This window comes from Oreochromis aureus, linkage group 3 (assembly GCF_013358895.1).
Source record: "Oreochromis aureus strain Israel breed Guangdong linkage group 3, ZZ_aureus, whole genome shotgun sequence".
Lineage (NCBI taxonomy): Eukaryota > Metazoa > Chordata > Actinopteri > Cichliformes > Cichlidae > Oreochromis > Oreochromis aureus.
The window spans coordinates 65,625,387-65,649,543 of NC_052944.1; positions in this window are offsets into that span (position 1 = coordinate 65,625,387).

A 24,157-nucleotide genomic window follows, 5' to 3' on the forward strand; every position below is an offset into this window, starting at 1 on the left:
CACAATAAATGTTACATGGTAGCAGAGATACTGAAAACAACATAATGAGATCACTGTCATGTACACACACACACTATAAACCTACACTGGAGTGTTTATTTTTATGTAATGCATTTAACTCATATATTTGATGTAGTTAGGCCAAGTATTATTCACAAAAACTATGCTATTTGCTGTACTAATGTGTGACCTTTGACCATGTTGTGACCTATTGTCAGAGGGTAAAGCAAAGGGTTAACCTATTGGTGTCACTTTGGACCGGGCCCTCAGCCAGCGCCAGGTGTGAACTCTGGCCGCTATCTGACCCCAGCAGCTGTGCTGGGCGTGTGGGAAAGTTACCAGGCAGCAGGGGGCGGCGACACTGGCCCCTATATTAGGGGACCAGAGGACGCCCCCGGGGCTCTTTTCCTCCTGCTGCTGCTACCTGTCCGTCTCTGTGTTGCTCTGCTGTCTGTGCTTAAGGCTGTACACCCCGGGGTTTTGCTTTACTTGCTTTCTGCTATGTAATTCTCTTGCTAAATGTCTGTATGTATTTTTCCTGCTGTTCATATGATTCAGTGTATTAAACTCTGTTCCAAGAATTCTACTCTTTTACAGAGCATCTTTTTGAGTGTCTTGATTTTAATTGGATTTGGATCTCCACATCGTTGGTGGGAGAAGGTTATCAGAATGGCTTCAAAATTTGCGACCACAAAGGCTCATTTCCTTATGTCTCTAATTCCTGTTTTTCCTGTTTTGTGCTTCCCTGTTCCCTTTGCCCTTTTCCGTGTGAACCAAAAATCAGTCTGTGTTTTATGCTGAAAGATGTCTTGATTCAAAAAATGCATCATGAGTGGAGAGGAGGCTGCAAGAGGAGCTGTAATGGAAAATGCACAAGTGTTATCTTCAACATATAAAAGAAGCATGGCTACAGCTGGAACAATTATTATTTCCATTATTTTAGTAATAAAAACAGTAATATTAATAACAATTGTAATAAATATAAAAAAATATTAGCAACTGTAAGAAAAATAACAGCAGTACTACCAATAACAGCGGGGACATAGATCAGTAGGTAGTGTTCATAAGGTCGGGGGTTCAAATCCACCAAAAGGCTACCCTGAGGTACCCCTGAGCAAGGTACCGTTGATACGGTACAATTAACCAATGATCGCCCACTACCACACTGCTCCCGGGCTGCTTCACTGAGTGAATGGGTTAAATGCAGAGGAATAATTTCCCCACTGGGATTAATAAAGTATAGATACATTAACGACAGTGGCAAAAACAACAGAAACAGTTTCAATTCCATTTCATTTATACAGCACCAAACCGCAACAACAGTTGACTCAAGGCGCTTTATATCGTAAGGTAGACCCTACAATAATACATTCATATGATTGTGGTCAACAATCATATGACCCTTAATAGGAAGCACTTTGGCAACAGTGGGAAGGAAAAACTCCCCTTTAACAGGAAGAAACCTCCGGCAGAACCAGGCTCGGGGAGGGGAGGGGCCATCTGCTGTGACCGGTTGGGGTGAGAGAAGGAAACAGGATAAAGACATGCTGTGGAAGAGAGACAGAGATTAATAACAGATATGATTTAATGCAGAGAGGTCTATTAACACATAGTGAGTGAGAAAGGCGACTGAAAAAGAAACACTTAATGCTTCATGGGAATCTCCCAGGGGTCTACATCTACTGCTGGGGGAGTCGTCTACTGCAGCAAAACTAAGGAACAATTCAGGTTCACCTGATCCAGCCCTAACTATATGCTTTAGCAAAAAGGGAAGTTTTAAGCTTACTTTAAAACTAGCAGCTTTGCCCAACGCCATATTTATTTGCCCTATGACCTATGGGATATAGCCTATCCCATAGGTCCTGGGAGTTAAAGTAACCTTTAACTCCCAGTGATACTGAACTGGTTAAGTGGAGAAAGAAATAAAGATGGTGCAGACAGTTGGTGGAAAAGAAACTGAATTTTAGGCTCATGTGCAGCTAACATACAGGTGAATGACATAAAAAGAGGCCTCATGGTAGTTTACACAATAATTGTTTAAGTAAAAGTAACCCTCTCTCTTATACTAATATAAAAGCTTTAGCTTCCAAATACTCTGAAAGCGCCTACAGTAGAATTACTTGTTATGCATAAAAACAGGGCCGTGCAGAGATGTTTAAAGGGGCGGGTGCTCAAAGTTAAAAAGGGGCACATAGAACCAGGCTGAATAACAACAACACACATTCATCAAGAATCTAATATGGGACCGCATCATACTATATAACTGTCATCAGGTAGGGACAATGCAAAGCAAACCTAGCTTATGTTTTACATGATGGGTACAATGTTGCTGTTGAGGGGTTACTGCTGCTGGTACTGCTGATAGTGCTGGAGGGCAGGGCTGTGCTGATCTGAGACCGAAGACTGTAAAAAGTCCATATGAGAGATGGTAGCTGATTAAACAAGTGTCATGAGATAATAACAAAATGCAAAGATTGGTGACAGCTCTTGGAACCATAAGGCAACACAACTGTGGGAAATAAACGAGGCTCAATCTTTGTCTCTCTTTCTCCTTCATCTCCTCATCTCATCTGTCACTCTCCACTTGCTGTCCATCTGAGAACATTAATGCTTTTGCATTAATGTATCATTTAATTATCCACACTTACAAACTCTTGCACCCAATCCATAATAAATTAATGATAGAAAATGTTTTAGAACCATCCTTACGAGACATGTCAGTCAGTTTTACATCATGAGTAATCATTTTTAAAAATCTATACACATTAAAACACCCACACACATTTTATACCTTCTCCAGAATACTGTATATACTGTATATACTGTATATACTGTATATACTGTATATACTATGCCCACAAGTTTGCATCATGGTGCTGATCCAGAATCCGTCCCTTATTATTTATTCCTAGTGCTATAAAAATAAAGTAATAAGAATTTAAAATATATATATATATATATATATATATATAAAATGATTTTTAAAAAATCATTTAAGTTTGAGTATCCACTATGTCCAGGCAGAAGGTTTTACTAAATCTTTAAACTGTAGAGATACAATAGTTCTTCTGCTGTAAAATTTTGTCATAAAATATGTGTGCTATAAACTACAGTGTATGCTGTACACCTACTTGCTGGTTTTGTTGCATCAGTGTGTGTATCTCAGTTAATTTGTGTATTTCTCCTACAGCGCAGAGGCAGCAAAAAAATCTGATTGCTCTTTGCGAGTTCGTTCCCGGTTCATAATCAGTGTGCTCTGCCGTCAAGGGTGATCATTGGTTAATGGTAGTCATGTGACTATTGCAAGCCAGATCGTTTTGTTTAGCGAAACTGTGATTAATAGTAAAATATTATTGTTGAGGGGCACAGGCAGGACTCCATACGCACACAAATTTTTTAAAAAAAGAAGAAAGAAAAAGCCCCCCCGCCCACACATCCCCTCTGCACGTGGCTGCATACAAATATCCATGACAAGACCTGATCGTAATTTTTGTTTCATTGTGCATCTGGGGATTATTTTTAATGACTAGTATACTGCTGGGTGGCTTTAGCTGTATTAGTACACTTTTGTATTATTAGTTCACAGAGGAAGATTAAATTCTATCTATCTATCTATCTATCTGTCTATCTATCTATCTATCTATAATTACACTATGGGAAGGTTAAACAAAAAACACAAACTGAAAGCAACACAGCGGTGGTGTGAGTGTGTGAGAGGAGAAGCACTGTAGAGTATTAAAGTATTAAAAGTGTGACTTTGGTCAGTAAGACTGGAAAAGAGCTGCTGTACCAAAGACATTTAGCCAAGCAGCCTCGGTGCTGTTGGTTTGTGAGTGGATCGATATCGAAATATCAATTCTACGAGATTTTTAGGTTCTAGAACTGATTCACATATTAAAATGTCGATGTTTTAGTAAATTTGTAGTTTAGGATTAACAGCAACACAATGGAAAGTGTCTAAACGGTTGGGGAACAATAAACAATAAACATTGGCACTTTCCCTGAAGAAAACTACACAATCTCAGTTGTTAAAATTGTAGAGCATTTAACATGCTGGGTGCCATTAAAATATTCAGCAGTAAAACAGTCACTGTAGGATTTAAGAATAAAAATACAACTCAAAAAAAATGTGATCATAAGACAGATAGGTTAGATAAGATGCATCTATGAAGTGCCATCGTTGTGGATGCTGGAGGAGGGGATTTAGCGGAAGACCCGCTGTAGGCTGTAGTCACTGGATGGAGCTGGTGGGCACCACTCTGCTGCGACCGGGTGAAAACAGTCTCTCAGAGGAGTGTCGGAGTATCAATTGTGGATGACAGCTTGTGTTTTTGTCACTGAAGACGGATTTACTCTTTATTTTTCTTTCCTTCTTTGGAGTTTCTTATCTGACTGCTGAGGCCCCTGACCGTGCCACCTAAGCACGGTGATGGGGCATGGTGATGATGGCGCTGCTGTCATCCGGCTAGCCTGCTTATGACTTTGTGTATATAATTTGGCATTTTGTACAAATGTAGGCTGATAATACATACATGATATCATTTCATTCTTTTCAAAGGTTTATTTGCATGACGCACAAACAGACACAACTGAAAGGTACAAATGTATTGTGCATGAAACGAATTCAAACGTGGTGCAGATGTGTGTCACACGTTGATCTGGCTGTAGGCTGTGGCACTTGGCCAGAGGTGGCGATGGTTGACTCGAGTCCATGTTAGTGCACACAAAGCAAACTGCACGCTTTAGTTGTGAAGCAAAAATGCTGAAACCGGAGAAATAAAATGTGCGAGGGGAACGATAACGACGACAAGAGTCTCCCGATCGTTTACTCTTGCTGTCCTGTGAGCAGCATCGGCGTGGTGTTAATTGTTTGCTGTTTTCGCGATCGCGTCGCGCATGAGGATATCACCAGGTAAACTCGCCACATTTTTAAACATTTTGTTGTTCAACAGCATCAAGACTGACGGAGCGTGTTTGAGATAACCTCACAAGTGTCACGGATGACACATTTGGCGGTTTTTTTGCTGGTTTGTCGGTAGCAGCTCCTGAAACGCAATTCTGCCACACATCTGTTCGACCAACACCAGTTGATCAAAACGCCAGTTGATCTAAACGCCAGTTGATCTAAACGCCAGTTGATCTAAACTAGTGATGTGTCGGTCGCAAACGAAATGGCTTAGAGCCGGATCTTTGACGTGAACGATGCGAGCCGGCTCCTTATCGCGAGCCGTGGGGGTTTTTTTTCTTTCTCTCACCCTCTCGCGCTCTTTTTTTCCGCTTCACTCCGCATGCGAGCCTTGTGCTTTGCGCTGGGCAGAGGGGGGAGGGGCGGTAGTTACACTCGCAGTAGCACAGGAACAGAGCGGGAGGGAGAGAGAGAGAAAGAGAGCCAGGAACAACAACTTCACATTAGAAAGGTATAGTGATCATCCACAACTATTTTAAGTTGCGGATGATAAAAGATTCAGAAAGTTTATTCATGCAGGCCCATATGACAGAGAATGTGCATCTACTTTTTGTTTTCATATTTTAATTTATATTTAATTGTGCTGTGGTTTGCAGTGTTTTGTGTTGTTTCATTTTAAATTTGTTTAAAAGGACTAAGCTGAAAATTTAAATAGTTAAAAGTTGAACTGTGACTAGTTGGTTTTTGTATTATATGATTTATTTATTACATTTTATGTGGAGTGAATAAAAAAGTATATTTACGGTGGCCCCTAGAGACAAAGCACGTACAAACTTCAAAACACGTACGAACTCTGAAGCACGTACAAACCCTGAAGCACGTACAAACTCCAAAACACGTACAAACTCCAAAACACGTAAAAACACGTACAAACTCCGAAGCACATGAAAACTCAAAACACGTACAAAAGACAACAGAAGTGCTCCAGGATGCTCGGCGCAGTGTTGAGCTTTTGTTACCTAGTGGCTACACAAGCCAGCAAGTACCAACGACCGGATTTGGTGTGTGGTAGTAAAAGGTAAATGAACATTTTTTTTAAATTATTTGAATATATATGAGTGCTTGTGTATAAATACACAAACAATACACATATGCTTTCAATTGTGTAATTTAAGTGATCTAGGTAGCTCTGTTTTGGAAGTTCAGCTAACGCTAGAAATGTGTTTTGCAGTTTGTACGTGCTTTTTGGAGTTGTTCCTTACGTGTTTTGTCTCTAGGGGCCACCACATATATTTATGTCTGTGAAGGTTCTCAGTCATCCAGGTCATCGTAGTCTAAGGAGCTTGGAAAGAAAAGCGTCTGGACTTCTTTGAGTTGTTGAAGACGTTTCACCTCTCGTCCGAGAAGCTTCTTCAGTTCTAAGGGTCAATGGTGGAGAGTCCCAGATTTAAACCTAGTGGGAGTTTCCCCCCAAAGAGGGACAAAGGACCCCCTGATGATCCTCTACCTAATCACATGAGCCAAGGTGTGAAAGTGGACGTGGGTCCCAATCAGCCAGAGTTTCGGGTGAGCTCATTGTGAAACCTGGCCCCACCCTATCATGTGATTTCCTGAGGTCAGATGGCCCAGGATGTGAGTGGGCGTTAAGGCGTCTGGGAAGGGATCTCAAAACTGGATTACAGATGGCAGACAGTTGGTGTCGTAAACCCCCGCCTCTGTTCAAAGATGGTCGCTCACAGTGGACGTAAATGGCTCTTCTATGTTGTGCCATGCACTTGTGAAGTGGGTGTTTGGTTTCTCCGATGTAGAGGTCTGGGCATTCCTCGCTGCACTGTACAGCATACATCACATTGTTAAGTTTGTGTTTAGGAGTTTTGTCTTTCGGGTGAACCAGTTTCTGTCTGAGTGTGTTGCTGGGTCTGAAGTACACTGGGATGTGTCACGAGTTCAAAATATTGGGGATGGATACATGGAGGAAAACCAAAATAACAACACTGGTCCAGCCGGGTCAAGTCAAACGATGATTTTAATGCACACGTGTGGGAGATGGGACACTGCGCGCAGGCAGCACCATGTCTCTCACCGAAAACCACACAACAATAGTTTTTATGAACATCAGGGTATTGGAACGCTCCCTCATGCGTAAAGTAGGTACAATACAATCAATGTTGACAACTTTTAACACATTAAAAGAACATCTTCTTCTTCCCGAGGCCAGATCCTTCCCAGTAATCTTCTAACTCTGCTTATCCCCTGGAACAAACAGTCTCTCCTGCAAGCATAATCAAACAGCTACAAGGCCTTGCAAACTATTATTTAAATGTTTGAACTCTCCCCTACACATGAGTTTAACTACTGCTTGTGTGTGTGCGTGTGTGCCTCGACCTCAGCATTCACTCTGTCTATAAGGACAGAGGCCAACTCTTCATGTGTGCAATAACCTAACTGAAACCATACAGGTAATATGTTGAATAAATGTTCTAATCAAATGCCACTACTCAAAGCTTAATAAAAGAATATAAATGACTAAAGGATAATGATGAATAACATGATATATGTGTTTTGTAAGCATGTTCTTTCTATAGCTCAAGATCCTTAACACAATAGATTGTTCAGTCCTCGCGCCGAACAAAGTTTCCGACCCTCCACTAGTTGACCGAGCCCCCTCTTTAGCAAGCACAAAAATACAATGCATGTATATACAAAAGAATTATCACTGCACCTGTAATAGAAAATGTTAATATGGAATCATGACAATACCTGTAATCCAAGTTGTAACATAAGGCCGACAGCCTAAAGAAATTCTCTAATGAAGTAACACTTAATGATGATGATGATGCATAAATGAACTAATGAGTAATTATTGCCAATACACACGACTTAAAGGTTAACAAAAGATATATCTAAATAAAGGATCATAAAATAACATGATGTAAGTGTCTTGTAGGCATGTGCGGCCTTCTACGCTCTACGTCACTTCCCTCAATAGATCAGCCAGACATCCCGCTGACTGTAGCTTTTAACCCTTACTGACGTGAGCACAACTCCATAATAAGCACCAAGCGGCAATATGTATAAAGATGATCATGGTTACACCTGTAATGAAAGATTATATGATTATACCAACACCTGTAAATAGAAGATTAACATGAGGTTATAACAATCACTGTAATACAAACGCTAATGTAATGTCAATAGCTTCAATAAATGCTTTAATGCTATGCTTATTATATGATTCTGATGTAATGATAAAATAACAGTAAAATATCCCTTCTCAGATGTCGTGTTTGGAGAAAACTCTCCTGAGTTTCTCTGATACACCGGCTACATAGGGGATGACAATGTTGTCGCGTCTGTCTTTCTTATCCTCCCTCGCTGGTGTCTGATCTTCTTTTCTGTGCATCTTTGCTGACTTTATAAACGCCCAATTAGGATAACCGCATGTTTTGAGTGCTTCCTTTACATGTGTGTGTTCCTTCACTTGCATACCCACTACGGAGGCAGTGGAGACTGTCAGAAAACGACTACAAGAAGACAGCTCCATGGAGAAAGTGGAAAGAAAGGCTCTTGGCTCTTTTAAAGGAAGAGTACCCAGCCACTGGTACAGATATGTAGACGACACCTGGGTCAAAATCAAAACACAAGAAGTGGAATCCTTCACTGCGCACATTAACGCCGTGGATAAAAACATCAAGTTCACCAGGGAAGACACAAAGGACAACTGTTTGCCTTTCCTGGACTGCGCCGTGCACATTGAAGAGAATGGCAACCTCAACATTGAAGTTTACCGGAAGCCCACGCACACGGACCAGTACCTCCTCTTTGACTCCCATCACCCTCTGGAACACAAACTTGGAGTCTTCTTCTGCTGAAATACTTTTGAAAAGCACGCCGCAAGCATTATAGGGGTTGGTAATATGTAACCTATTTAGTTTTTTGATATACAGCTCGATGTCATGCGAATTAAAGCGATATGAGTGGCTTAAACGTTTCTGCAGTGCCACTTATAGTGCCGCTGTTCATGTTGCTGCCAAAATGGTCACCTGACAACTGGTAGTCACGTGGGGTCCGGAGCTTATTTTGGTTCCTGCAACTGGTCCGTCGGGTTATTGTCTCCCCAGAAACCCTTCCGTTATGTTTTTTCCTATTTGTGTTTTTTTTCCCCTATTTCTGTTGTCGTTTTTTTGTATTTGTGTTTTCTTTTTTTCCTATTTCCGTTGTCATTTTTCCTATTTCTGTTGTGTTTTGTGTGCTTTTGCAGCGTTTTTCTTATTGCTGGTGTTTTCTTAAGTTGCAGTCCGTTTGGCCTCTCAGGACCACTGTAGAAATCTGTCCTGATATTTAAAAGGAGTCAAATCAACAGTCACATCTATAAACACACACAGCAGGAACATCACATAAAAACAAATATTATGCAGATGTTAAATGAAGCAAAACATTTTTTCAGTTCTCAAAGATTTTAATAATAAAACATCTGAAATGTTACATCAAAACATCTGGAATATAATAATTTTGCTCCCAACAACAACATAAATATTTACCCTTACCTAGTTGTTATAACTCTATATCCTGGATTCACATTTAACCAAGGTAAAAACAAGGAGGCTACAATCATCATAAAAACATTCACACAATTCACAAAAGTCTCTGTAAGTAAAACATGATGATTTATGTTAATACTGGTGTAGAGGAATAAAGTGTGCAGGAGAACAGTGAGTCCTAATGTAGATTAACTTCATCAGAAATCACATCTGTGGTCTAAAGTTGTCAGTGATGTCCAGCTGAAATACCTCCAAAGAACGAAATAACCTCGACACAATCAGATAACTCTGATCTGATCTGATCTGAGTCTAATACTGCGGTCATGTTGACTTAGAGTAAAACTCTAACAGTGACTCTTCAGAGTTTCACAATGAGGCGAGAACACTTTGCTTTAGTTTTATGTTCAGGACAAACTGAGGGGCTGCACCAAGAGCCAGGATAAAAGATTAAGATCAGCTGAAGGTCCAGATACATCTCTCAGGTCCTATAATAAACCCTGCGTTGGCCCTGATGGATCAATCTGAGTGAGAGCTATGATTGTTCGTTTTTATGGGCCCATTGGGTTTTTGTTTTTTGTTTTTTTTGTAACAATCTAACAATGTTTTTTTTTGTCACAATGTTTTGTAATGATGTGTAAAAATAACTCAGTTGTTGGTGGTGGCTATGGCGGAGCTTCCACAGAGGCAACAGGATGAGAGAAAGGGTAGGCAGGAGGAGGAGAGACCCGAGGCGGCCGCCGGTCCGAGTGTCAGGTGAACTAAACTTCAGGTAAGAAGTTATGACCTGCAGTCTATCTGGGTCAGATATAAACCAAGTTTAGGTGTAATTTTTTTTTGTTGTGCTGACTTTTTACAGTCAGTTACAATAACTCGTACTGGGTACTAGCTAGCATGACGGAGTTTCTGTACAGCTGGGTGGGTGCTATGATGTTACTGATAGTGAACTTTTTTTTATTCAGAGGTTAGTTAATAGAGTTGCCAACCATCCTGTAAAAAACTGAATAGTCCCGTATTCAGAGAAAATATTACCCGTTTCAAATGAACACAGTTTGTCCCGTACTTCAGCTAGAATGGAAAAAGACACAAAGCTGGATTTATTCTGCATCTTTACGCTGCAGCTGCCTCTTCTTCTCTCATTCTCTCCCCTCCCTCTCCTGTTGCTGCTTCAATCATGAAACTGATCAATGATCAGCTGATCGGCTTTTCTCTCTTGTTTGTTTATCGCTCACTATGCACCAGAAAGAAGAAACCAGCAGACGCCGCGCTAAACAACGGCAGCACGTTTAAAGTTGATCAGCTGTTGTTAGAATTTATTTAATATTAATTTCTAGTATCAGCTGATGTTTGCTGGAGCCACAGCTGTAAAAGCTGCTGGTCATGATGGTTTGTATATCTGGTGGGAGGGAAACATGAAGATGAAACCAGGAGATGTCCTTAGTGAATCATCAGAGCTGAACAGGTGATGGAGAAACAGGTTTACTTTTTAGGTGACATGAATGAGTTGAAGGGAAGTTATGATCTGTTTCTGAGAGACAAATAACACCAGGATCCTTTTCTAAGTAGCTGACAGCTGGTAACTGTGCAGGGGCGGGTCTAGCAAAGTTTTGCCAGGGGGGCCGATGGGGCATGAACAGGGAAAAAGGGGCACAAAGACATACTTTTCTTTCTTATTCTCGTTTAAAATGTCCAACTTTTAATAAATAATTATCTGAATCTTACAACCAAAGTTTTCATCTGATCTAAAATGTATAGAAATCATACATATACCAACAAGACAGTGTACATCACTGTGACAACAGCGTTTGTTTTCATTCAAAGGCTTTATGGCTTTTCCTATAATACCTGGTGGGCCGGTCTCTAGTCAAAATGCCCGAATCGATTTTTTGTCCCAGTCCAGCCCTGCTCTCAGGTTGAAAACACTTAGAAAAAGGCACATGAGAGTCAGGGTTGTAGTAAGAAAGTGCTTTGAGGGCTTAAATGGAGTAGAAAAGAGCCACATATGTCCATGTAAGACTTTATGTTGGACGAGGCTGTGGTTTTCATCATCCAAATAACGCTGTGTTTTCAGAACAGCTGTCAGCTGATTCATCAGAAGAAAGATGGTTGGATAAATTTCTTGACAGTTTTTTCTTTGACAGTTTTGAAGTGATCGCGAGAGCAACAATGAGCCCAAAAAGTAACAAACCAGAAGCTATCAGCCCATAACGTCCTCTACCAACTCCCAGGTTGATGATGCTGATGAGCTTCAAATTCGATCTCTTTTGGTTTGGTTCTCTCTGAGCAACACGACACTCATATGTTCCAGTGTCATTAATCGTCACATCCTTCAGAATCAAAGACACGTCTCCATCCTTCATCTGTCTGTCCTGCAGATCCACCCGGTTCTTAAAAAATGGATGCTGTTCATCTGACACAAAGTGACCATCCTGGTACAAAAAGACATATTTACACTTTAGGTCAGTTTTGGTCCACTTCACAACTGAGATGGTGTTGTTATTTGGAGCTCGACATGTCAGATTGACGTTCTGTCCAGACTCAGCTGTGATGATCGTTATGTCTGAAAGAGGAAACAACACAGAGCAGAGAGGTTGAAGAGATGAAAGTAGGACTGTTCACTTCTGAGCTTTGAGATGAGCTCCAAGCAGAGACTGCTCGTCTCAGCTGACCGTATAGCGCACACTGAATTCAGTAACAGCAGGGACAGACATTTCCTCAAATGTCGCTGCTGCTAAGACCATCTCCACGAAGAAGGGTGTCTCCCTCTGACCAATGTGCAGAAATTAATATTATTAAGGGAGACCTTACCTCTATGAAGGGGTGTCACGAGGAGGTAACTGGCTGCCTGTAATGACAGCCGCAGTACACCGGGCTGACCGGTTATCTATCCCGATGCCGGGACATGTATCACCGGAGAGTGTAGATCCACTCGAGGGATTTGGGGGAAATATTTAATAATTTTATTACCGTTTCAGTGGACTTCTGGTGGCTATACAACAACAATTACAACCTGTCCTAAGGGGTTAAAAAAAAGTTTCCAACAACGAGCAGACTTTTTTCAAAAGTTCAGTCAGAATGAACAGAAGCTAATAAACCGATAAACACGTGGTTTCTACTTACCCACAGAGGCTGAGGAGAAAATCACACGGAGAAATATCCACAGCACAGCTGTAAAGTGTGCGCGGGTGATGCCGTTAACCATGTTCAGCTTGTAAAACGCCGCAAGTCCTACTTTTTGTCTTAATTTTAAGCCACGGAGACTCTTCGGGTCAGTGCAGACGTTTTACAGGTGATATCTCCAGTTTGGTTCCTGAACGTGTCTCTGATTTGCCGAAGACCGTTAATCTAAACCTCAGCACTCACTCACACCTGACTCTGAGTACACACATTACACTAATCTGATATAAATGTGTATTTAATTATCAACCGAAGACACACACACACAATACACAACAAGCAGGATCTAGTCTAAATATTAGCCTATACATGTGTCAAACTCAAGGCCCGTTGGCCAGATGTGGCCCGCCATATCATTTTATGTGGCCCACGAGTGGTTAATGTGTCTTATAATAGGTCTATATGTCAATATGTCGATTGTGTTACCAGTGCAGTGACAGTATTTCACCACTAGGTTGCAGTTCATCCATATCCATGCATAATTAATGCGACAAGTGAAAAGAGCTATCCACAAATGATTCCAAAATGTCCAGGAAGAGAAAGATTGATGCAGACGGAAGGCTGTTTCAAGAAAGATGGGAAGCTGAATACATGTTTATGCTTCAAGGAGAAAAACCGGTATGTCTTTTGTGTCATGAGGCAGTATCAGTAGTCAAAGAGTACAATATACGTCGGCATTTTGACACCAAACACGGAGCCAAGTATGCCAAAGTTAGCCTTCAAGAAAAACAACAAATAGTCAAAGAATTAAAAGACAAACTGTGATGAACACGATCATGAAAACTGTAAATTTCATTCGGGTGTATGGCCTGAATCACCACCAGTTCCAGCTGTTCCTATAGGAGATGGGCTTGGAGCACGAAGATCTGCGATATCATACAGAAGTGAGGTGGCTGAGTAGGAGCAAAGTCCTCGAACGATTTTTTGAGCTTAGGGAGGACATTGCTCTTTTCATGCAGAATAAAGGAAAACCCCTGTCTGAACTGTCAGATCCAAACTGACTGTGTGATTTTGCCATCTTATGTGACATAACTGAGCATTTCGCCCAACTGAATAAGAAGTTGCAGGGACGCAAACAAGTCATCACACAGATGTCCGATATGATCACATGTTTCCAGCGTAAATTGGACCTATGGAAGTGCCAAGTGGAACAGGACAATATTGTCCACTTTTCTGTTTGACAGAGGATCTCAGCCTCATTTCCAGGTGTTTTTTCATGTGCTCGTTCGGCTAAAAAACTGAGGCGGTTAATGAATGAGTTTGATTGGCGCTTCTCAGACATCAGAGCACAACACTCGGTCTTTGCCATCTTTACCAGTCCTTTCACCACTGATGTCAGCAACCCCCCCCCCCCCAATCACCTTCAGCTGGAGTTAATCGAGCTTCAAAGCAACAGCCAATCAGGCCTTTGCTGAATTTATACCTGTTTCTAATGGAGATGAATTTCAGACAATGTTTATCTGCTGTATAGTTTTTTTTTAAAGGACTGACACTACTTTTGTCCTCTACTTGTCCAGTTTTCTCAAAATTTGTAAGGACGTGTACGCAATGATGAGTTTTCACCTAACATCTCCTTGAGAATCACGTTGTTGGTGCAAAAACAGCATTTTAGGTCAAACTGTGTCATCTTTACCAATTTTCATAGACTAAAAAAAAGAAACGAGAATAAATTGTGTGTTTTTGCAACATTTGGCTACAATGTTGCAAAAACACACAATTTGTTCCCAGTGGCTCAAGATGTAGGGAGGGCGGTTTGAATCCAGAAAGAAAGTGCTTTGAGGGCTCAAATAGGGGAGAAAGGGGCTCAGGAAGTACCAGCCCATGCAAGACTGTAGGTTGTATTTCAACGGTTCATTTCCACAGCAGCCAATAAAGGGAAGTGAATTCTGAGCGCTCACTGACGCAGCTCTGACACAAACCACAGAGCTGTAGAGGCTTCAATGCTCGTCTGCTTGTCTAACGCGATCTTTAGCACTTTATCATTATAATGAAGGTAATATAAGTCAAAAGGTCTAAATATAGTGCCAGGATCACGTTAAAGGAGTACCTGTAGAAACTCGGCTTAGCTTTGGACTTAAATTTGGACTTTTTTGTTTTGTCGTGGTTGTTCTGGACGTTGATGAGTGCTGTGGGAAGTTACGTCCGTCTCCAGATTCTTCGACGATTGATGTTTGTTTTTGTGTTTAATCGGTCACAAAGGAGCTGTGTGTGTTTTTCAAGGCAGCTACAAGCTGTTTGGAGTGAACATGGAGCGGAGACAGAGACGGAGAGGAATAAGGAGCTTGTGTTTGAGGTCTGGATACAACTACACGAAATCTGCAAATATGGTGACTGTGCTCTCTCTATGGGTGGACTTGCTGTCTGCACTGCGGGTAGTTGACCAGACCTAACTGACATCATATTAAGCTGCCATAAGTCCATCACAATAATTTCTTTTAGAGGGTCTACAACACTCTGGAGGAAATCTTTAAACCACCGAGCTCGCTTTGGATTGTCATCTGGACTGGATGTGACTTAGACGGCGGAGAGAGCTGAAGCAGGAGCGGACATGTCGATCTGCTGTGCGGCCAGGCTAAACCTCCACCTCCTGGTATTTTCCTCACAAACTCCACATCCATCACAATGACATCAAATATTTGGATCTGCTGATCGCTGATCGGACAACTTCATCCAGAAATGCAGTGTGAATATTTAAAGAGAAAACTGTTGAACACGGAAAACACAGTGACTCTGGTAAGACGATGCAGAGGATTGTATGCTGGGCTGCTTCTAGACAGGCATATATGAGGGGGCAGACAGAAATGTAAAGGGGGCACATGGTGGCAATGGATGCTCGAAAGGGGCGGGGGTTGGGTGGGGTGCTCTAGATGACTGTCTTTGTCATGTTATTGGATTACACTTTGTCAGGCCTCTACCCTCAGACCTGACAACTTGGGTGTCCCACCTGAAGGCTAAGGTTCTGCTGATCTAGCGTTTAGGGTCACTGAGGCACGCAAACCCCTGACCACATTAACTGAAACATAAAAATAACATGGAATAAAATATTCCTCGTCAGATTATAACAACTAAAAACATGACATTTACCTTAATCGGATGGCCTATATCAAATATATTCAAACCCAACAATTACACTTCTCACTAGATAGAACATTTTTAGTCCCTCGGGAGTTTCCTCCGGGAAATTCAGTATTTGACTATTGCTACTGTTAACAAAACTAAAAAGGTTAGGCCAAAGTTATTTTAAAAAAGTAAACTCGTCTAGTCTTGAAAAATAAAACTGAAAAATAGAAATAAAGAATAAAATAAAATATCCATCCAGATCTTTACAATCAACAACATAAAACCATCCTAATTAAATGGCATATTTATCAAAAAAATTTGCAAAATAAAGTAAGAATAAAAGAAGACCTTACAAGTCAACATTTAAAAATTGAAAAAGGGTTGGCATAGTAATTAAAAAAAAAAAAAATCACCGTGTCTTTTGCCTCAATTCTCAAACCAATTTGTAGAACAGAACAGATTTAGACAAAACAAAAACAAAACATTTCAACTTTTTTCTTCTTCTTTTTTTGTCTGGTTTTAAGCTTGTTTGTTTTCCAAAGAACTGAACTCTGTTTGCAACTGAACAGCTCCACTCTCCCTTCTCCTCAGTCCACTCTACAACAACAGTCTCCTGCTTCACTTTCCAAAAACTCTTACAGATTCATCCATATCCGAGTTATTTGTTATGAACTTCTCATGGGCAAAGATCACCAAAACATAAGCATTTTTCGTCATTTCAGTGTGAATGAACAACTCTTTGAAAAAGGATTAAAAACGACAGTGTGAGTAGGCAAACTATTCAACATTTTATGAAAGAACTTGATCTGAGGGATATTTGGAGGGATATGAACCCTAAGGTCTTAAAATACTCCTGCTATTCACATACACATAAATCATACTCGCATATTGATTACTTCTTAGTTTCTACCAATTTGAGCTATAAAATAAAGGACTGTCACTATGATAATATTTTAATATCTGACCACTCGCCAAACTCGTTAATATATGAGGATCTGAGACTGAAGAGAGATCCCCCTAGGTGGAGATTTAAACAAAAGTGGCTCCTGGACCCAGAATTTATATCTTTCATAGATAACCAAATAAACATATTTTTTGATACTAATAGGGATGAAACATCACCCTGCTCAAGATGGGAAGCTTTTAAGGCCTACATAAGGGGTCAGATTATTAGCTTCACAAGTTATAGAGCAAAGCAAACTTATCAGGAAACAAAAAAGTTGGAGGCAGAGATTGAGGTGCTTGAGGGAGAATATTTTCAAAGTTTTTGTCCAAGAGTCCATCAAAAGCTTCTGTTACTAAGAACACAGTATAATGAACTTTCTGCTTCTAAGGCAGCCTCACATCTTTTACGTCTTAAACAGACATTCTATGATCAAGGGGAAAAGCCCGGGGAATTATTAGCCTGGCGCCTCCGTCAATTACAGAATGAGAAAAACATTGCCTCAGTTGAAAACAGTGACGGACAGGTTATTGTCGACCCTCTAGGAATTAATGAAACTTTTAAGGTTTTTTTTGAAAAGTTATATAACTCAGACATAACACACATGGGACAAGAGCAAGATCTCTTCTTGGATACCCTTCAGTTGCCCAGCATTTCAGGACTAATGCGCGCAGATCTTGATGCACCTATAACAAAGGAGGAGATATCTGTAGCAATAGACCATTTGAAAACAGGTAAAGCCCCAGGCCCAGATGGGCTGCCGACAGAAATTTATAGGGCATTTAAAACTAAACTGCTGTCCCTCTTTTGACATGTTTTCGGATTCATTTGAAAAGGAATCCTTCCGGTTTCATTAAGAGGGGCCCTGATAACTTTATTGCCCAAACCTGGTAAACCGTGCAATAAATGTGGTAACCTGAGACCAATAAGTCTTCTTAATGTGGATCTCAAGATACTTTGCAAAATTTTGGCTCGAAGACTGGAGAGATCTTTACCTGATCTAATTGCCTGTGATCAGAATGGGTTTATTGCGGGCAGACAGGGATTTCATAATGTGAGGAGAGTGTTGGATATTCTTCATAGTCAGGAGGGAAAACCGGACACTGCTCTACTATCATTAGATGCCGAAAAGGCCTTTGATAGAGTTGAGTGGCCCTATTTATTTGAAATATTAAAAAGATTTGGCTGTGGGGATAATTTCTGTCGGTGGATTAGACTTTTATATAATGAGCCATATGCTGAAATACTGACAAATGGAATTATATCTAAGCCGTCTGAAATTAAACGGGGCTGTAGGCAAGGGTGCCCTTTGTCCCCTTTATTGTTTATTTTAGCAATTGAACCGTTTGCCATTGCGGTGCGGTCCCATAAGAGCATAACTGGTCTATCGGTAAACCAACAGGAACACAGAATTGCTTTGTTTGCAGATGATGTTATTCTTTTCTTGAAAATGCTGAAGGAGTCTATCCCAGCCTTGTTGGATCTACTACACATATTCGGACGGATATCAGGATATAAAGTGAACAAAGAAAAATCTTCACTAATGATACTTAACTCAGGAGAGAGGGAGGGTGCTGGAAATCCTTTCCAATTCAAAATGGTAGACTGTTTTACTTATCTGGGGATTAAGATAGTGCCATGTTTGAGAGATATTGTTGGAGTTAACTACACCCCTATGGTAGACTCAATCACCTCATCCCTAGATAGATGGAAGCCCTTGCCCTTGTCACTTATAGCGAGAATTAATGTTCTCAAATTAAACATAATGCCCAAACTTTTGTACCTGTTCCAGAACATCCCATTGTCACCCCCTGCTAACTTATTTTCACACCTGAAGACAATTTTTGTACGTTTTTTGTGGAATGATAGATGACCAAGGCTCCGTTTATCACTCTTGTACTTACCGTATGACAGAGGAGGCCTCAAATGTCCCAATCCACTTTGGTACTATTGGGCAGCCCAATTGAGGACTATGATGTATTATTTTACAGATAAATCCCCCCCGCCTTGGACAAATATGGAAAACAGTTCAGTACCTCTTCCCATTCCCCAGTACCTATACTCAGCGAAAGTCAAAATGTTGAAAAAACAGACAAAAAATCCTATAGTCAGAAATATGATTATGATCTGGTATCAGGTTAAAAAATACCTGGGTGAACCCACCTCCTTCGCACGCTTTAGTCCAATATGGGGTAATCAATTTTTCCCTCCAGGCAGAGCGGACCCTGGTTTTAGGAAGTGGGCTGACAAAGGCTTAAAGACAATAGGGGATCTCGCGGGATCAGAGGGTGAGATTCTGATGTCATTTGAGGAGTTGATTTCCAAGTATGATATTCCATGCAAACATCGGTTTAAATATCTACAAGTGAGAAACTTTATTAGATCATCTCAAAATCAGTGTTTGTTAATCCCTCCGTTTTCCACTCTGGAAACAGAAATGAAAAGAGATTGCTTTGGAAAAGGAATAATCTCCAAATTATATAATATGTTAGTAGAGGGATCCCCTGAATCTTCTTTAGGAAAACTTAATGCTTGGAGGGAAGATTTACAGGAGGACTTATCCTCCGAAGACTGGGAGGAGGCATGTGCTGAAGCACAAACACAAACTACCAGTACTCGTCTCAAAGTATTGCAATATAATTGGCTAATGAGGACGTATGTGACTCCAGAAAAGCTTAATAAGTATAATGGTGATACCCCAGACTTGTGTTTCAGGTGCGGTGAGGAGAAAGGGACGTTTTTCCACTGTGTCTGGGAATGCAATAAAGTACAACGGTTTTGGAAAGAGATTAAACAAGCTCTGGATACTATATTGGGTACACGATTAGCTCTTGACCCTAAACTTTTTATTTTAGGGTTATATCCTGATGGACATCTTATGTCTAGAAAGGTAATTACCGCCCTGGACCTATGTTTACTGCTGGCAAAAAGAGTCATAGCACTCTCATGGAGGAAGACCAGTAAACCAAAATACATTAACTGGATTAAGGAATTGTCCACAACTTTACCTATGGAAAAAATCACTTACATTATCAAGGGGAAACTACCACTTTTTCAAAACATCTGGGGTTCCTTTATGCAATATATGGGAAATATGGATCTTGGCAGTATGGTGGATGGGGCAGATGGGGTGTAAATGTTGGTGGTCCTCTGCAGTTTCCTAAATTAATGTTTTTTATACTTGATCTTTAATGCTGTGTGATTTATACATTTGAGTTTGTAACTTTGAACCATGCACAATAGTGTAACCGAGTTGGTGTTGAGCAACCCTTGGAAATAGAGAAGCTTATTATTATTATTATTATTATTGTTATTATTGTATGTATTTTTTTTGGGGGGGGGGTTGTTTTTTTTTTTTTTTTTTTCCTTTGTTTGACTAAGTTATTATTTACGGGTCATATAGTTTGTACTTCCACTTTACTGTTGCTCTCTAACATCTTATAAGTGTTTGATTTGCCAGGGAGGGCGAGTGACTGTTGTACAATAATTTAGCTGCCCTGGATGTTCCCTTTGCTGTGGAAGCACTCCAATTTCTGTATGTAATTTTGAAACGCAATAAAGATATTGTTGGAAAAAAAAAAACGACAGTGTGGACGCGGAGCGTTTTTAGACGAAAACGCCTTTTTCGAATTTATCCGGATTAGACGTAGCCAGAGATTAGCTGCTTCATTTTGCTCTGCCCTGTCTGAGAAAGCTGACACCGGGTCATTTGCATGCTAACTGGATGTTAACGCAGGGTGAGTGCTGTTTGAGCCTGTGAGATGTGAAACCTATCATCTCACTTGTGCCTTCTTCAATGGATCTTACAGCTACTGTATTAAATTGTCCATATTCAGTTTGCGGGTAATCTATTATTTTCTTTCTCAACTTCTAAAACTTTGATTTAAGGGTTGTCCCCTCTTGCTCCAGCACAGAGCCGACCCCAGTTGTGTGTGTATATTCACACATAACACTGTGAGCCCTATTCGTAGTCGGCATGTCCTGATCTTAAAGTCCCCACAGTCTGAAGCAGGACTTTCTATCTGCCCCGTGAACTAATGTAGTAATCATCACTGCAATGTGACATCGCACTCCTGTCAGCTTTTAAAGTGACACAAGTTTACATACATACAACAAAACAGTAAAAGAAAGTTTAAGTCAGTCAGCGCAGTGAGCGACTGGTGATAAATACACAGGGCTGCTGACTTTTAAAATAGTTAATCTAATTCATTCAACAGTTAATTCTTACCTGCAGACGTAAATGAGAGAACAAAGGCAAACATGACCCCGCAGATTAAGACAGATGTTCCAGCTTCCATAGTGTGCTGCTCTCTGGATCAAAAGATGTGAGTCTGTCTGAAGATGCTGCTGTTTTCTAAAGACAAATGTTGCTGCTGTTTCTTGACCGATGGCCACGCCGCTTTCATACAGAATCAGAATACCTTTATTGTCATTGTAACAAGTACAAGTAAATTAAGTGCAGTCTCTGCGGTGTCAGAAAAAAAAGGGTAAATACATTTACAAAAGAATAGAGTGAGGTGGAACACAGTCCTTCAATATAACAAATAACTAAAAGGCGTACACTTTTTATGCTAGTGAAGAATGCTGATTGGTTGACATGTGGAACAGAAGAGCAGGGATTGGTAGCAAAGTTGAAGGAAAGGAGTAGTTTAGACACGCCCGCCTGTCATTTCTCCCTTCTCCGCGGGACTTTGGAAACAAGCTGTTTTGAACTCTGAGTCGCTTCAGCTGAGTGGGAAACAAACCGGTTTGACTGTTTTTATGGTCCTCATAAATATGAGCATATATTAGTGTGTAATTTGTATTTCGTTTGTAGTTTTTGTAAAACCTTACCTTATTACAAAGGGTTAAATTAATAATTCTTGTGGAATTTCGTGAAACCATAAATACGTTGATATACGATAAACCTTTATTAGTCCCACACATGGGAAATTTTGGCACAGAGTACACAAGCAGTAAAAAATGAAATAAAATGAAAAAAGAGAAAAACAACAGAATAGAAAAAGATAAACAGAATAACATAGTATAGAAAATAGAAAAATACTATATCTGTCATATCTGTCAAATCTGATAAAGGTTATTTAAATGCTGCAAAAGAAGAATGGATTGGAATTTTAAAAAATACATATCCTAACCTTAATTACTGGGGGAGATGAATGATGCTCATATGGAGTAAAAAGTAAACTGAGTGCATTTTTTGGACAGAGATTCACTTTTATTGTGTATGTATAATATAATACAGATACATAAAAAATACACTCCAAAAACAGAAGAGTCCTTGAAATGTTCAAATGTGCAAAATATTAATAAAAAATTATAAAAACATCCAGACTGTATGAGTAATATTAGGGTTTTTTTCCTTCGTCAGTTTAACAGTTTCTATTTTGCCTGTCACTGTTCCCTGTCTGTTTTCTTACCTGGTTCTTCCTGACCTTGTACTTTCTCCTCATGTTCCCCTCTTTCCTCTCTCCCTCTTTGGACTGACAATCATACACAAATAGATTGTATTCAATTAGATGAAAAATTACATTAATATGAAAAAAATACTATTAAGATCACTAATAAAAAAGTCCTCTCTCAGTGTACTTTCAAGCAAAAGGCAAATAACCAAACCACATGAACATCTAATAAAAGATATAAATATTGAAACACTGATCCAACATTATCCTTTATTGACGGATCATTTGTTCTTACACTTTTACCTGAATGTGGCTCCTGTTTTGAAAAAAACTTCCTCATATCCATTATGAACCTGGCTGTCTCACTGTACACACACACACACACACACAACAGGAGTTATAATGTTAATGGGCATCCAGTCAGTTAGCTAGTTAGTACCTTGGGTTTAATATCGGCACATATGACAGAAACGAGCAGCTTCTCTCATTCCATTTCAAACAGGACAGTGGTAACAACAGTAGGCTACGGACAATTTTAAGTTTTAGATTTTAAATAGGGCCAGTAAATAGAGATTATTTATTGGCAGCATGAATTTGTTGTTAATCCTGTTTAAATAGACAAACTAAAGAGAACAAAGGTTCTTTAATACAATAAATCATTCTGATTTCTGCATTTAAAACTATGGCAGCTACTTTCTTTGACATGTAGTCTAACACTAAAGAGACTTCCCACCAGAGTTTATTGGTTTGGCCAGCACTTGTCTTTATGCTGTGAGAAGTGTTCACTTTGTGCTTTGTGGTGAAATGTGTGAGTCTGAACTGAAAGAAGATGGCAGGTTTGTGGTCGTCTGAGCCCTCTTGTTAGCTTGTTAGCCAGTTCTTTGTTCTTTGTTTCACAGCAGAGGTGTTAAGAGGTTGGAGGGAAAAAAAACTGTGAAAACCTCCTGCTATCAACAACTATCACTTAATGTCACCTTAAACAGAATTAAAGATGCTTTGCCAGAGCTCAAAAATGGTAAATGGCCTGTATTTGTATAGCGCTTTACTAGTCCCTAAGCACCCCTCAAGTGTCAAGCTCAAGTGTAATACTATTACATTACTGTAGTTGTTGTAGCTTTGGTAATTTATGTTTTTTATTCTACAGAGAGTGATCCACCTGTAATCTACTCGGCAGTGAGAACTGAAGACATCAGTTATGGACAAATAACTATCAGACCAAAGAGGACCAGAGGTACAGCAGCTCTTTAACCTTTACTTTAGAGTAATGATAGCTACTTTTAGTTTTAATGCAAAGCTAATTATGTTCTCACTTAAGCTCAAGCTTCTGATCTCACTATGCAAGAGACAAAAAACAAAAAAAGAGCTGTGGTGAAAGCTCTTCACCAAAGCCCCTCTTCCATTAAGACCTGCTCGGCTGAGCTTTCTATGGTTTTCATGATTTTCCATTAGGTCATAGTACATGGTACCCAGCAAAGAGAGAATTGACTACAAAAAACAAAGTCATGATCTGTGAGTCTGACAAAAAGCCACAGACTGAGTAGCAGTTGTCACCTGTGGCTGTGGTTCAGGTAGTAGAGCAGATCAGCTATTGATTGGAAGGTTGGTGGTCCGACCCAACTGCATGCTACATATTCGTGGGCAAGATACTAACCCCAAGTTGCGTTCATCGGAGTGTGAATGTTGGCTAGTTTACACTTGGGTTTAGAAGTACTTGTGTGAATGGGGTGAATGAGGCATGTTGTATACAGGGCTTTGAGTACTCCAGGAGAGTAGAAAAGTGCTATTTAAGAATCAGTCCATTTACCATTTACTTCGACCCTCTTTGCTATGGCGTTTATGTCATTTATTAATAACAGGTTCTATAACGCTTGAGCCTTTTTGCAGTCGCCTTGGATTGCTTGGAACCCCGGTGGACTCGATGCTAAAAAAAGTAACTGGTATCATCTATTACCCATTTACTATATGCCAGCTTCTCGGCTATGCACAGCACAGCTTAGCTGCCACACACACATGCATGCACACACAGGAACAAAAAAATAGTTGAACTGGTTATAACTGGTCCAACTACACTAAGTACAATTCATGGCCCCTCTGGGCTAGAACATGTCCTACATCTTCAGAACATGTGCAACAA